Here is a 14,493-nt window from a genome sequence, read left to right on the forward strand (position 1 = left end):
ACTTATGTCTAATTAACTCAACGGACTTTCAAATAGCTTAACTAATACGATAATTTGTTTAGATATTTTTCAATTCTACTTTAACTTTACTTACAAAAAATGTTTACCTCAGAAAAGTAGATAACACCGAAAGTGTATATAATTTCTTTCCACATTTTTCATGAATTGTATTGAATGAAGGCAAAGACTGAATGTTATATTTATACCTGCTACTTACTTGAAATATTTATTGTAATAATATTTCATCAAGTTATGATAACTTGTAATCACATACAAGCAAGATATTACAAAGAAAATTAACTATAAAGCAAAAACATCAACCTTTTAGTAATATCACTACTAATTCTGATTACTCAATCTATTCTTGGCTTTCCTAAGCTCTTCAAAAATTTGCATGCATGTTGTTTGTTCAGTTTTTGCTGACATGAGCTGTAAATAATTCATTACAATAATTTATGACAAAGCACATCGCTATAGAAAAATCGATGAAATCACTACATAATCAGTTTTTAACTTTAGCTTAAACGCTAAAGTGGAAAGTTAGGTTGAAAATGATATTAAATACAAAATTTAAGGCCTCGTAATTGAAGTATATTTTTTAACTTTAATAATTGTTACAATTTTTTTTGTGCTTTTGTTTTTTTTTTCATAAAACCAATATTACTTTATTTCATAACCAGAATTGTAAACCAAATTACGTCAGAATATCTGAAGAAAATAATGATAAAGAAGTGATAAAGATTGTTTTAATCATTACAAAGAAGTGATAACTTTATCGTTCAATTTCTTTCACATTTCTAATGTATGATAAAGATCTATTAGGAAGAAACATAATCATAAAAGATGTTAAGAAATGGTACCTTATATAAATAATACTTCTATCGATTAAAATCATTCATAGGCCTTTTGAAGTGAGATCCCACCAAAATGCTTAGATTTATCGTCACAGCTTTATTAATTAAGGTATGTTTCTTTTTATGAAATCATCAACCTTTCTACTTTTATGTCTTAAAAGGAAAGACCTTATTTTTTGGTCCTAGTTAAAAATAAAAAAATATTTACACACTTTAGTCAGCAATTCCATGTCCAAACGATTTGCTTTCACGGCTTCACTACTAGATGCAAAAGTATATGAGTATATTTAGATATTCTAATATTCTATCCACTTCGTTCTTATATGCTGCCAATTAACGAAACTCAATTTCAGTTATAATAACAGTTTTCCAGACATTTTCCTAATGCAATATTAACTTCATTTACAGATAACTGTAGCACAATGTCCGCTGCAGACTTACTCCTCAAAATCACCAATTGATATTGCAACTTCTTCAATCATAGAAGCATTAAAAGGACGGGTTTCATCACAAATTCCAGTACCAGTCACACCACTAGAAAACATTATAATGTGTAGGAATTTAGCCGAACAAATAGAATATGCATCTTTGGCTAAATTAAAAAGAAATGCAATGAGGAGACCTGTTTTTGGCCAAATAGCTGGGCCATTGATAGAAGAATTGGCCAAGATATGTCGTTGTCCTGTTTGTACTACAAATAACTATGTACCATCAAACGCTGCTCTTCCTTTAAACGTTCCAGCAATTTCGAACAATCTTAATACTTTATACGTAAATCCATCATCAGCACAAAATCCTAATTTGAATATGTTAAAATTCTTCTAGCTACGTTTATTTTCTTTTTAAGTAGTATTTATTTCTATTTATTCAGTTTTTGTAAAATTAAATAAACAATGATAAGCAAATTTCATTTATTTTTTACACGAATCAATAACAATGGTGAGTCGCTTAAAGAGTGGTTGAATACCACTCCTTAAGATTGATATTTTTATAATAATAAATTTTAATTAAGTAAGAGTAATTAAGTTTATTTTTAAAGCCATGTTTCTTACACCTTTCTTTATTGTTTTTATCTCTGTGTTTTAAGTATTACAATTAACAAAAAACAATTGCATTTTTTGCAAACTTAGGACAAAAATTATATATAAACAGTTTTATTAAAATACAATATTACTTTGTTTAGCTATTAACCTCGACTTATGTACTTATAAATTAATTACATATATTCTACCGGAAGGGGATTGCTAGTTTGTTAAAATACTCGTAAATGAATTAATTTGATATATTATATATTAAACAGTGGTAGACGCCAGCAACATCATCTGATGCTGTATAGGCCGTCTTGACCGGTAAAATGCCGGTGAATTCCGCGTTTCGTCTGATGAGTGTTTGTGCTGGAGACCTAATTTTAGTACTCTTTCCATTCCCAACCTTTTATTACTCATAGGAACGGGAAATATTCTCTCTCGGTGCGTCAATTAAAGGTAGGCAACGCATCTGCATTTGCATTCGCTATTTCGGCGAATTCAGGTGGCCACTAGCTTACCACCTTATATTATATTAAAAGTATATAAAATTGAAATCTAAAATTTTAATACCGTGTGATATGAACATGAATGTGTAGGATTCAAGAGTACAAAGAAAATTAAATTCATTTCATTTTTCATAAAAATATGTATATTTCATTTACAAAAATAAATAAACACATTTCATACATTCACAATTATTAAAAGTAAAACGGCAACACGTTAGTAGAAGTCCATAGAAAACAAATCTTTAGTGTTATCAGCAGCCAGAATCGCGGCGTAGGGTGATTGAAAGTCTCGTTTCTTCTGTTCAAACATAGGTAGATGTTCTCCAAAGCCATTAGCTAAAGCATCATATGGAGATTGTAACTTTAAACCCTGTCTTGGAGTAGCTGGTGGTACAGAGGTACCGAATAGACCTCCTAAATTATGTGAAGAACCTAAATAATTAGCATTAGGATAAGAAGGATTAGAAGGCTCGTATGGATTAGTTTCAAAATATGCTTGATAGTCTTGTGTCGATGGATATTCGGAAAGAGCTTCATTGGATGGATAAATTGAAAAAGAATTTGTAGGTTGGATTGTTTCTTGCTCTATTCTTTGTTGTATTGCGTTACGCACATTGGGTAAAGACTCTGATAAAGGTGAGTTTAATAAATTACTGACAATCAATAATTGTAATGCAATTGCTAAATTATTTAAGACATTTGAATCGAATCCTTTTGGTGATAAAGTTGGAGAAATTTTAGGCTTTGTTGGAGTTATTGGAGATACTTTCGGTGGTTCAACTGGTGTAACTGGTGCAACTGATGCCACTGGTGGAACTGGGGGTCTGTATGTTGTAATTTGTGGTGTCGCTGGGGAATATGACGAATAGTCATGGTATAGAGAAGCAGTTGGTTGGTACACTGAAGGCGCGGGAGGTACGTAAGAGTTTGCATGGGAATGTGAAACATATGAATTAGTCGTTGGATGTGAAGGAGTGCTTGGAATTTGATAGTACTGTTGTCCTGGTACTTGAAAGTATTGCGATCCTTGTTGTAGATACGAAGCAAATACCTGAGAATGAAATAATATCTAATTATGTTATTTTAAATTTCTAAAACATTATTATTCACTCATTAATTGTACGGTAAAAATAGTAAAAAAATATATAAATTTTAAAAATCATAAAGAAGACAATGTCTGGAGGGTCAACCTAAAACAACAAGGTCATTTAAAAAAAAGAGAGACTCTATCTTCATTTTTATGTTATACAATTACTTTAACGAATTAAAAGAGCAATAAAATGTAGAGACAATTTAAAACAACATACCGTACTAATTAGTCCTTCAATTACTAAAAACTCCAAAACCCGAGGAGACATTATCTCGGTTCCACTGAATTATAATAACTAAATCACAATAATTTTTTTAATATTAATACATCTGATATCTTTCATACTATAATAACACGTATTTAGTGATTTTTATCTCTTTTATCCCGATAGTTAAACGTTCAGTATCGATTTTTCAATGTTTCTTAATTATCTGCTTATCAACTCTTTTATCGGAAATAAGAATCTTTACGAAGATAATTTATAGGTTAAACTTATTCATTAATTAAAAAACTATAGCAAGATCACCGAAAAAAGCTGTTCCATCTTTTATAGTCAAAAAAATATTACGTTTTACATTTATAGCTGTTTGCGTTTTCTTCAATGTTCATTCCTATTGGAGTTTAGATATTCACAGCATCTTTGTTATATTTACATGTTTATAAATTTCAAAATTATCAAAACCCGCTACGCCCTTTTTTATTACATTTTCGTATTATATTTTGTTGAAACAATAAGAATAAAAAATGAACAAAGTCTCGTGGGATGCATGAACGCAAATCCGAGCCGCGCTTGTGTTAACAAATGTGTTTTGTTTATTTTATCTGTTTTACCGAGTTTGTTATTTTATTTGTTAACTTATATAAATTGTTCCAATTTTAATTAAACTTATCTAGAGAACATAATTTAGGATTAAAAGAAATACTTAGTAGATTTTTATATTCAACTAATTTCAAAAAAACAAATTTAAGTCCTTTTGAAAAATACTAAGATAAAATATGTTTTTGTACAAGTATTTATACAGTGGAAACTCAATAACAAACTTTTCAAATTCACCTTCATTTGAATGATTTATCAATTTTAGCCGACTATCGAAAGTAGCTTAGCTTAGTAGCTTTAGCTTTAGCTATTAAGCAAATTTTCGATTCAATAAAATGAAATGGTTATTGTTCAACGCTCTTTTATATATAAAAAGAAAAATATATGAAACAAAGTCTCGTCCCGAATAAGCCTCTCTTATCCTGAAACTCAATTTCGTACGGAGGTCTTTCTACGTGATGCGAAAATTGAACAATGAATTTTCGCACGTACTATTTATCTCTTAATATCGCTTAATATTTACTGTTTCCAATATCGAACTTGTATAAAAAAAGTAATAGATATTGATATATGAATTAATATGAACTGATTATGTTTTTCGTGATGCAACCTGCACATATCTGAGAAGAAATTCAGTGATATGTGTGAAGTCAACCAACCCGCACTTGGCCAGCGTGGTTGACTATGGCCTAGTCACCCCTAACTTGGGGTAGGCTCCGAGCCCCTCAGTGGGGATGTATAGTGAGCTGATGATGATGATTATGTTTTTTGCATAGATGCGTAAAATATTAACTTAATTTAGCCAAAATAAATTTAAATAAGCGTAAAATTAAATGTAAATTCGCTTCGTATAATACTTAAAATTTTACTCTTCGTTTTATTCTTTCAAATTAAGAACAACTCTTAGTAACTGCATCGTATTACCTCTTTGCTTGCTACTAACACCTTTTAACATATAAAAACTTATATATACATACAGTAGAAAATAGCAATACTGAATTCCATCCTCCGAAATCTTTAAGTTTCTTTCTAAAAATAAAATAGCTAGTTACATATATACTTAAACAATTCTAAAATAGACAGTCTGTTTATAAAATAAACACCAATTAGTTTAACTTTGTTTACTAGAAACCTCGTCAGTCAACCCGGCGCGGAACTGCGCTACATTTAGAGAAACGAATGACGTCAAACAGCTCTGACCTATGACTTTTATGCTTCGACATTTATCAAAGATAGTTTGAGTTTAATTTGACATCCTGTAAATTTGAGTAATTCAGTAGCTGTTTATTATACAGGCGTATACACTTTCTGTATCTAGTACAATTTAGTGAATAAAAAATGATTCAAAAATAATTAAGTTACGATCATTACCTCTATTGACATAGATATTTCTAGAGAAAAAGAGCTGCTGATTTCAATCAATTTAATGGATAGTTATCATTGCTTCCTTAAATCCCACTTGTTTGCGATGATGTTAAAGTAAAATACAAATTATTTTAAAACTTTTTTTTTATTTAAATAACCTACATATCAAGTTACAAATACGTTGCAAAAAAAATTTTGTATACGTACACAAAAATCATTGATTAATAAATGTAGTTATAACTAGGCATGCAATTGCACGGAGAGCCATAGGGACTTAACAAACCGCCGCCAATGACTTCAACAGGAGCATAATTTGGGGCCAACATTTCAATAGGGGCGAAAGCAGGGGCCAACACCTCACAGTTGGCACTTGGTAGAGTTGTGCTCAACAAATTGCTCACTACAAGCAACTGCAGAGCATTTGCCAAGCTGTTAGCGACACTGCTGTCTTGGATTATTGTGGGTGCGACTTCGTACGGTCTCTCCATAACTAGAGGCGTAACTGTAGGAGTGCCAATCATTAACTCCGGCACTATATTCTGACCGCAATTCGGTACAACACGATTCACGACCTGACTGTACACGTTCTGTAAGAAATACATCGATAAGTACAATGCAAAAGATAAACTCAAACTTTAGTAAATAAGTTTAGTATAGCAGCTTATTAATTAAACTTTACACTCAGAAATGATTAGATGTGAATGAAAGCACTCCTTAGTATAGATTTCTCATACTAATGGTACACTAAAGCACAAGACTTTGAATGTGTCAGTAATTCTTTGATATTTTGCATAGATATAAAAAAAGGAAAGAAATGCAAAAAGAATTAGTATAATATCTACTGCAAAGTAGAAAATATATTTCCGGAAAACTTTTTATCCGCCGTCACTAAGAACAAAGCTTTGCTCCCAAAGGATATATATTGCAACTTTAAGACTTTGCATATAAACTGCACATAGTAAAATATTAGTACTTAGACATTCATAGCTGTGTATTAAGTATGTAAAATACTTATCCCAGTTTTATTTAAGAAATTCATAAATTTCAAGATGAACGAATATTAAACTGTAATATTTTTGAAAAATTAAATTAAATTAAAAGATATTAAAATGGTCGAAATTTACCTGGATAACGATCAGTTGAATGACAAGAAAGGCTGCAGTGCGGTGAGACATTTTGTTAAATTATAATAGTTTACTTTAATAGTGTAACTTTATGACTGTATTATAAAAGAAATTCTACTTCTTTAAGTATACAAATGTTATCATGAGAACGTGTTTTAGGATTTTTCCAAGAAATTCTGAATGTTTTATTTTCAAGAAATTACAACAACTATTACCTTAGTATTATCTATTTCTATTACAATAGTACAAATATTACATAACAGTTATGTTACAATCGTATTTAATAATTACTAGTATTCGCCCTTTGGTCGAAACTCGACACTTTATTTTTGGTCAAAGAATTGTTTTTTTTATAAAATAGCTTTATGCAATTCTCCTCCATATTACCTTAACATCATTAAAGTTCTCGTTCATCTGTTCGCGCAATTTTCTTAAAAAGGGGTATAAAGTTTACTTCACGTATGATATTTGTATAATACTGTCTATGTAAGTGCATACAAATTTACTTTTAAGTATGCACTAGCTGTCGCCTGCTGTCTGCATCTTCGGCGCGGATAAAAAAAAAACTTAATAGTCTATGTATTCTTCCAAACTATGCTTTACATCTAAGCCAATTTTCAGGAAGATCTCTTTAGCCGTTATGGAGATACTCTCTAACAAACGTCTATCCAGTTGTCTAAAGTTCCGCATTTATAATATTAGGAAGATGTTACCACGTTTAAAAACTAATAATAACTAAACTGTGATATTTCTCTTCTCACATTTGACATTCGTTAGTTGACACGAGTACCAATGTTCGATCAATATTCCAAGTTATAAGTGAAACAACCCTACTATGAAATGTTCAATATATCAAGGATTTTCAGTTTAAATAGGACCTGAACAAACATCACCTACGTGCGCATTTGTAATGGGATTCCTTTGAATTGGAAAACACAGAAACTGAGAGCGAATTGCCTCAACATTTATGAAAATGTACTCAAACATTCATTTGATTGGAACATATATCTGCAATAAAAGTTTTATTATTATTATTATCATATTCATTTTTTAACTTATTACCTATATAATACATACACTTAATACATTTTATAAAAGAAATTAACAAAATACGAGTATACATATTATATTAAAAATAGTATAACCCCGGCTGCGGAATCCCTTGACTCAAACAACCAGTGGTGAGGGCTGCATATTTTATCTCACTAATATTATAAATGCGAATGTTTAGATGGATGGATGGATTGATGATGGCATAGATATAGATCATAGTCTGGAAGAGCACATATGCTTATTATTATGCTTTTTTTATTCCGTGCAGACAAAGTCGCTGGCGACAGCTAGTTACTTATATTTCTAAAAATCTATTAGAACCAAAGTTGTTATAAAAACTGTTATGGGCCTAAGGTTAATTTTGTATGTTCATTCGATTCGAATTTGGAATTTACTACGATGTTTGAAACATATAAAATATTTTTCCCTGGATATTTTTGTATTTTCTCGAGGTTTAAAATATTTTGCATACTTTATAAATGGGAATATTTCCAGTTGATCCTGTCGGTCTACCAATCAATCGGCCGAATTGGGATATTTTTTAGATTCTGTGGATCAGTAGGCGGATCAAATAATTTAAGGCTTTAAACTTATATATTACAAAGTAACAAAATAAAAAAATACTAAGTAAAAAAACACGCAGCAATACTTTTATTGATTCATTCACAATCAGTATTTATAAAATTAAAATTATCATTTTTTCTATTTGAAACCTTACATGTTAAATAAATTATTATAAGATATTACAATCATGTCCATTACAAAGAAAGACCATATTTTGCTAATTTTGAACGAGCGTAGACAGTTTCAACATTCGAATCCTTCATTTTCCTCCATTTTGCCAAACCATCTTCAATATCATTACAAGATTTAGATCTTACATTATTTTTTGTTGACATGGGAGTTGAATAGACCACAGCCGTATCTTCTATGTCATATTTGTTATAATCTTCTTCGGGATCTCGGTAAATATTATGATGATGGTAAGGTTCGTAGATTTCATTTGAATCTATCTTTCGTGTTCTGAAGTCCGGATTATCCAAGACATGAGGAGATTTAAATTGCGTCGTTTTCTCTTCATCTCCTTTCTCTTCCTGATTTGATGTATCTTTAGTTCCTTTTGATTCACTAAAAAACAAATTAGAATTTTTACTCATATTTTTCAATGCAATTCGTTTTCTTTTTTTTATAAAATCCCCGAAATTGAAATTTTTATTACTTACATAATGATATTTATCACCGTGGTATTTTATAGGGGTTTTTTCTTCTGTAGTTAATTGCAAAGCTTCATCGGCAGTGAAATCTGGATAATAATCATCCATGACACTATTTTCGAAAATAATTGGTACTTTATCATCCATACCAACTATGAATGATGGGTACGAATTGTATGTTTCTTCAGGCAAAGAATTGTTGATAAATGATAATTCGTCGAATATGCTTGTTACAATATTTTCTTCACTTGAAATATTATTATTCTGTTCTGAAACATTTTCCACTAATATTATAGTTTGGTTTTCTTTTTTAATTATAGCTGCATGAGGACTTTCTTTTATTTCTAAAGAATACGTTGGTGTTGTGATAAGCAAGTTATTAAGATCAGGGTTAATTTCATCAACTGATTCACTAACAACCTTTTTATCTGTTGGTTTTCTTCTAGAATAAACTCTTTTTCTGTTTTGTTTCCTTCTATAAATCTTTGGATTCTTTCGTCGCTTATACGATTTACTTCTACTAGATTTTTTACTACTTCTAGAAATCGATTGTTGTGGAAGTTGGTAAAAATTGTTAAAATTAAATGGATAATCATTTTTGTAATCACTGTTGCTCATTTGATAATTTGACATAATGGAATTTATATATTTATACATAGAATTAGAATCGTAAGGAAATTGATACTCTTGGTGAATTGGAACTGAATTAAAAGTATTTCTTGATCGACTGGTATCACTAACTTTTTGTTTATTTTTGCTATCATCTTTATTGGATTGTATTTCTTTTGATTTTTTCTTTTGGCCACCATCTGTTACTGTCTTTTGTTGTTTACCATTTACCAGATCGTCATGTCTTAGCCTAGACGAGTTAGCTTTAATCGATTTAGTGCTTTGTTGACTTATGACCGTTTTTTCATCCCTCTTTTCACCTTTATGTGAATACCCTACGTTGTTTAAGCTTTCTGACTTTTTAAATTTGTCTTTAGAGGGTGAACTTTTATTTGTTGTCTTAATTTTTAATTTTTTAGTTTTGTTTTCTCTTTGATATTCGTTTTCGGTAACCAATAAATCGAAGGAATCTTTGTTTTGGATATCTAGTTTATCTACCTTTGATTCACTTTTTGCTTGAGACGGTCGTTTTGATCTTTTTCTTGTATTTCTGTTCTGATTACTCGTTGTTTGGTTATCAGACGTATATTCATTCTTATTGATAACTAGCGGATTTTCTCCTCCTTTTGTGACATCGACTTCGGTATGTTCTGAAGTTATATTTTCTCCTAGATCATCTTGGTTTTTGTCGGCATTCTTTTTAACCCTTGTACAGATATTGGGGCTATTTAACATGCACTCTGTATAAATATCTTCTTTCATGTTTGAAACTTGTCCATTCAAATCTGGTATAATTATATAATTATTTACTATGTGTGGTGTATTCTTTGAATTTTGAATACCATTTAAATTATTGGCATTGTGGCTTCGTTGAATATCATTGATAATATTTACCAACATAGGATTATTTATAACTCTATCGTATATAATTTTCATTAAAATATCTTTTTCTTGATGATTCGGACATATTGATGCTATATTATTTATTGTGTTGTCACTTGTATGTTCCCCATTAAATAAGCCTATCAAAGAATTTCTGAAAACACTTTGGTCGCAATAAATTCCAGGATAGCTTTGAACATCTGCTTCCTGTGGTATCGGACTTGTTGAAACCTGTAATAAATATAATTTGAAAATGAATCAAAGTACAAAATGCTCTAAAATAGTAAAGTTTATTTTTCTATTATCACTAAGAGAAAAAAATAGTGCCTGCTTAGGATTTAATTTATCAGATTTAAGCCAAATGCATATAGATATGGTTGTCCAGCAAAGACGTGTACAATTGACTACCATAGATTCTTCGGTCGAAAATACGCCGCTTTGTCCCAACTTATCTTTATCAAAAATTGTTTTGTTTGGCCGCTAGAGGGCTTTAAAGTTTACAAATCTTACTAATAATATAAATACGAATGTTTATATGGATGAATGGATGGATGCATGTTTATTTGAAGGTATTTCTGGAACGGCTCAACGGATCTTGATGAAATTTGGCACAGATGTAGAATATAGTCTGAAAGAACACATAGGCTACTTATTACGTTTCTTTTTAATTGCGTGCGGAGGAAGTCGCCGGCGACAGCTATTTATTTTATATTTATTCAAATATCTCAAAAAATATTATATTAGATTTTATTCATATTGAAAACACGGTTTTTGCATCATAAAATTACAAAGTATTACATTATATTATAGATAAATTAATAATTTAGCTTACCAGTGCAATTAGTAAACAAACATTTAAAATTAAACTTCTTTCGCACATTGTGTAACATCACTATGCAATAATATTGTACATTAATCACACAACACTAAAGAAATGGAACAGTATCGATAGAAACCTTAAACTTAACTACGTGACTATTTTATACATTGCAATAATTTATAACATACGATTCCAGTGAGATAGTTCTTAATCATGATTGATCACGATTTATTAGATAAAGATTTGTTTTACTTTGAATTAATTTCGCGAGAATTACTTTTTTTAATTCAATTATTTTTACCGTTGATTATTTTAGATATTTAATTAACATATACTTACGTAATTGAATTTAATAGAAATCTTATTTAATTTGACTCACATATTTATAGGAGAGGGGTCTGCAGATGTCTGACACGGAAGTCTTCCAGTGGTATAATTTTGCCGTTTAAGTAAGTCTGAATAAGAAAAGACAGAGTGCCTTTTTTCACAAAGTAACGAACCATAAAATCTTAACGGCGGGTACTTTGCAATAAAAAATGCTCATGAATAATGGTTCCGCCTGCTTTTGTTTTATTTCTTACTTTGATAAATTTATACTTTGGACTAATGGATGTACCATTGAAACTGCTACTAGAACGATAAGAAATGAACGAATAATTCATTACAAAAATTATATTTATATCCTAGAACTTATCATAAAAATAAAACCTTTTAAAACATAACATTTTATTAAGGAATAAAATAATTTATAATTCTGAAACATAAAACGTCTTTCAATTTGCTTAACTGTAACTTAACTCTAACTTAAAGTAACATCATTATTAAATTACATTCAAAGTCTAAACTTAAATTAGAAGTTTCTCCAACTCTACTATAACGTTTGTAATTAGTTTAATCAATCCAGTTAACAAGCCAGTACCATCTGAAAGTCCTGTTAAGAGACTTAGAACTAGATTTAATACTTGTGATACAAGACCTAACAGTAATCCCGGAGCTGCTAATACATTTGACCTGAACAAAGATATTAACACACTAATATATAAAAACAAAACCGACGCTAAATCTGTCAAAGTCGCGTACAAAAGTGGTAGAGTACAACCGAAGTACGGTAGTATAGCTGGTGTTAAATTTTGTACTATGTTTGATAAATTATTAAGATTATTTATCAAGTTTATTAAGAAAGGGATAAGAAGACATGCGAGTTGGTTAGCCACTGGTAATACTGTTGATATCTCATCGAATGCAAGACGCAAGGCCGAGACTGAATAAGCCGGGATCATTGCTTCGCTGTTATTTATCTGAAAAAAAATATATCATGAAATTTAAATCAAGTATGAAAAAAGTTTGTCGTTTATAATCTGTGTAGAAAAATGGGTAGACGCTGTAAATCGTAAAGAGGTACCACAGTAAATTGAAGAACAATGTCCAAGACCAGAGCGAGACGGAAGAAACTACTCAACCAAGCCAAGACCCACAGATGACTATAGAGCTAAGAAAAACGTGCAGAATACCACTATTGTAGCTAAAATCATCACATGACCTAAATTTAATTTAATGTCATATCTTCTGCAAGAATTTATTGCTTAATGACATCCTAAATATAAAAAAAATTAAAGTACTAACCAATGTTACAAGAAAAATCGATAAAATTATTAATCGAATTTTCATTTCAGAAGAATAAATATGTTCTATTCCAGATACAAATACGTTTTGTTGAATAAAAATAAATTTTAATTTATATAAACGACGTGTTATCATAAACACTATGTAAATATTTTTTCGTTACATAATTTTTGTTTCATCGTTACATTATATCTATGTTACCGATAAACTATTTTTGTGTAATAGAGAACAAGTTTATGATTAGCAATATTAAGGATTTTTTTATATCAAAAGATGGCAAACGACCAAACGGCCACCTGGGTTCGCCGAAATAGTGAGGCGACAGTTGCCAATAGACATCTGCAAATGCAGATACGTTGCCTACCTTTAATCAACGGACAAGGAGACACACAGAAAGAGGATATTTCCCCTTCTTATGCGTCCCCTCTTCCGCCAAAACCACTTCCTCATACCATCCTTTCCTAATAAGAAAAGTGTGGGAAAGGAAAGAAGAATAAAATAAGGATACCTGCTACATATAAATTTGCCATTACTTTATTTTAAAGTGTGAGTTCTTTTGTTTTTAAGATGTGAAATTCAACAAAGATTTTACAAAGGTTTCGTGAATTGACATAATTAAAGGGGATGTAACCGACAATGAAATTTACATACAACAATGAATGGAAACTCTATAAACCATCCTAAGATTTTCTTATTAACAGAATAAGAGACCGTAATATTTTCGATTGCAATAGATAGTCAATTACAGGTGGTTTTTACTATCTATATTTTGTAACATGACATAAATTGTTACAAACTTGATAAATCTTTAGTAAATTGCGATAAAATTTATCATATAGTTACAATATAAATGTTTTTCTTTAGGAATGTATTTCAAATTTAGTAACAAAATATAATATAAGGTTAGGTATAATAAGAACTAACTCAGAACTAATGTAAGGTTTCGACGTATATTTTGTTTTTGGTAAATATCATATTTTTACAAATATGAATAAAATTAGATTCATTCTTGTTTGTACTGTAGCTGTATTTGTTTTAACGGTGAGTCAATAATGTAATGAGAAACATGAGATTATGTTAAAAAAGTTAGTAAATCAAAGTAGAGTAATGTTTGCAATAAAAACTTGTTATAGGAATACTCAAAATGCACATATAAATGATTACTACTTTACCTGCATAAAGTTTAGTTGTATGTTTATAAAGTTATAAATAATATTTTTCTTGATATGTTTGAAATATCAAAGATATTTTTTGTATTCCAGCCTGTATCAGCGACAAACGTGCAACTTCCTGCAGTCTACCCTCTTGTCAACGTTCTCCTACCACTCTTAAACAACGTCTACAATCTCCTACTATCTCTACTCTCAATCTTCGATACACTACCGCCGTCTATCAGTTGCCTCATACCAGTCGACTTAGGAGCATTAGAGACATCCTTACTTAAGCTTTATTCCCAAGCTCTAGCGATAGTTAACTTCTTGAGGTCATTGCCTGAGTATGCAATCGGT

Source organism: Papilio machaon, chromosome 19 (assembly GCF_912999745.1).
Source record: "Papilio machaon chromosome 19, ilPapMach1.1, whole genome shotgun sequence".
Classification (NCBI taxonomy): Eukaryota; Metazoa; Arthropoda; class Insecta; order Lepidoptera; family Papilionidae; genus Papilio; species Papilio machaon.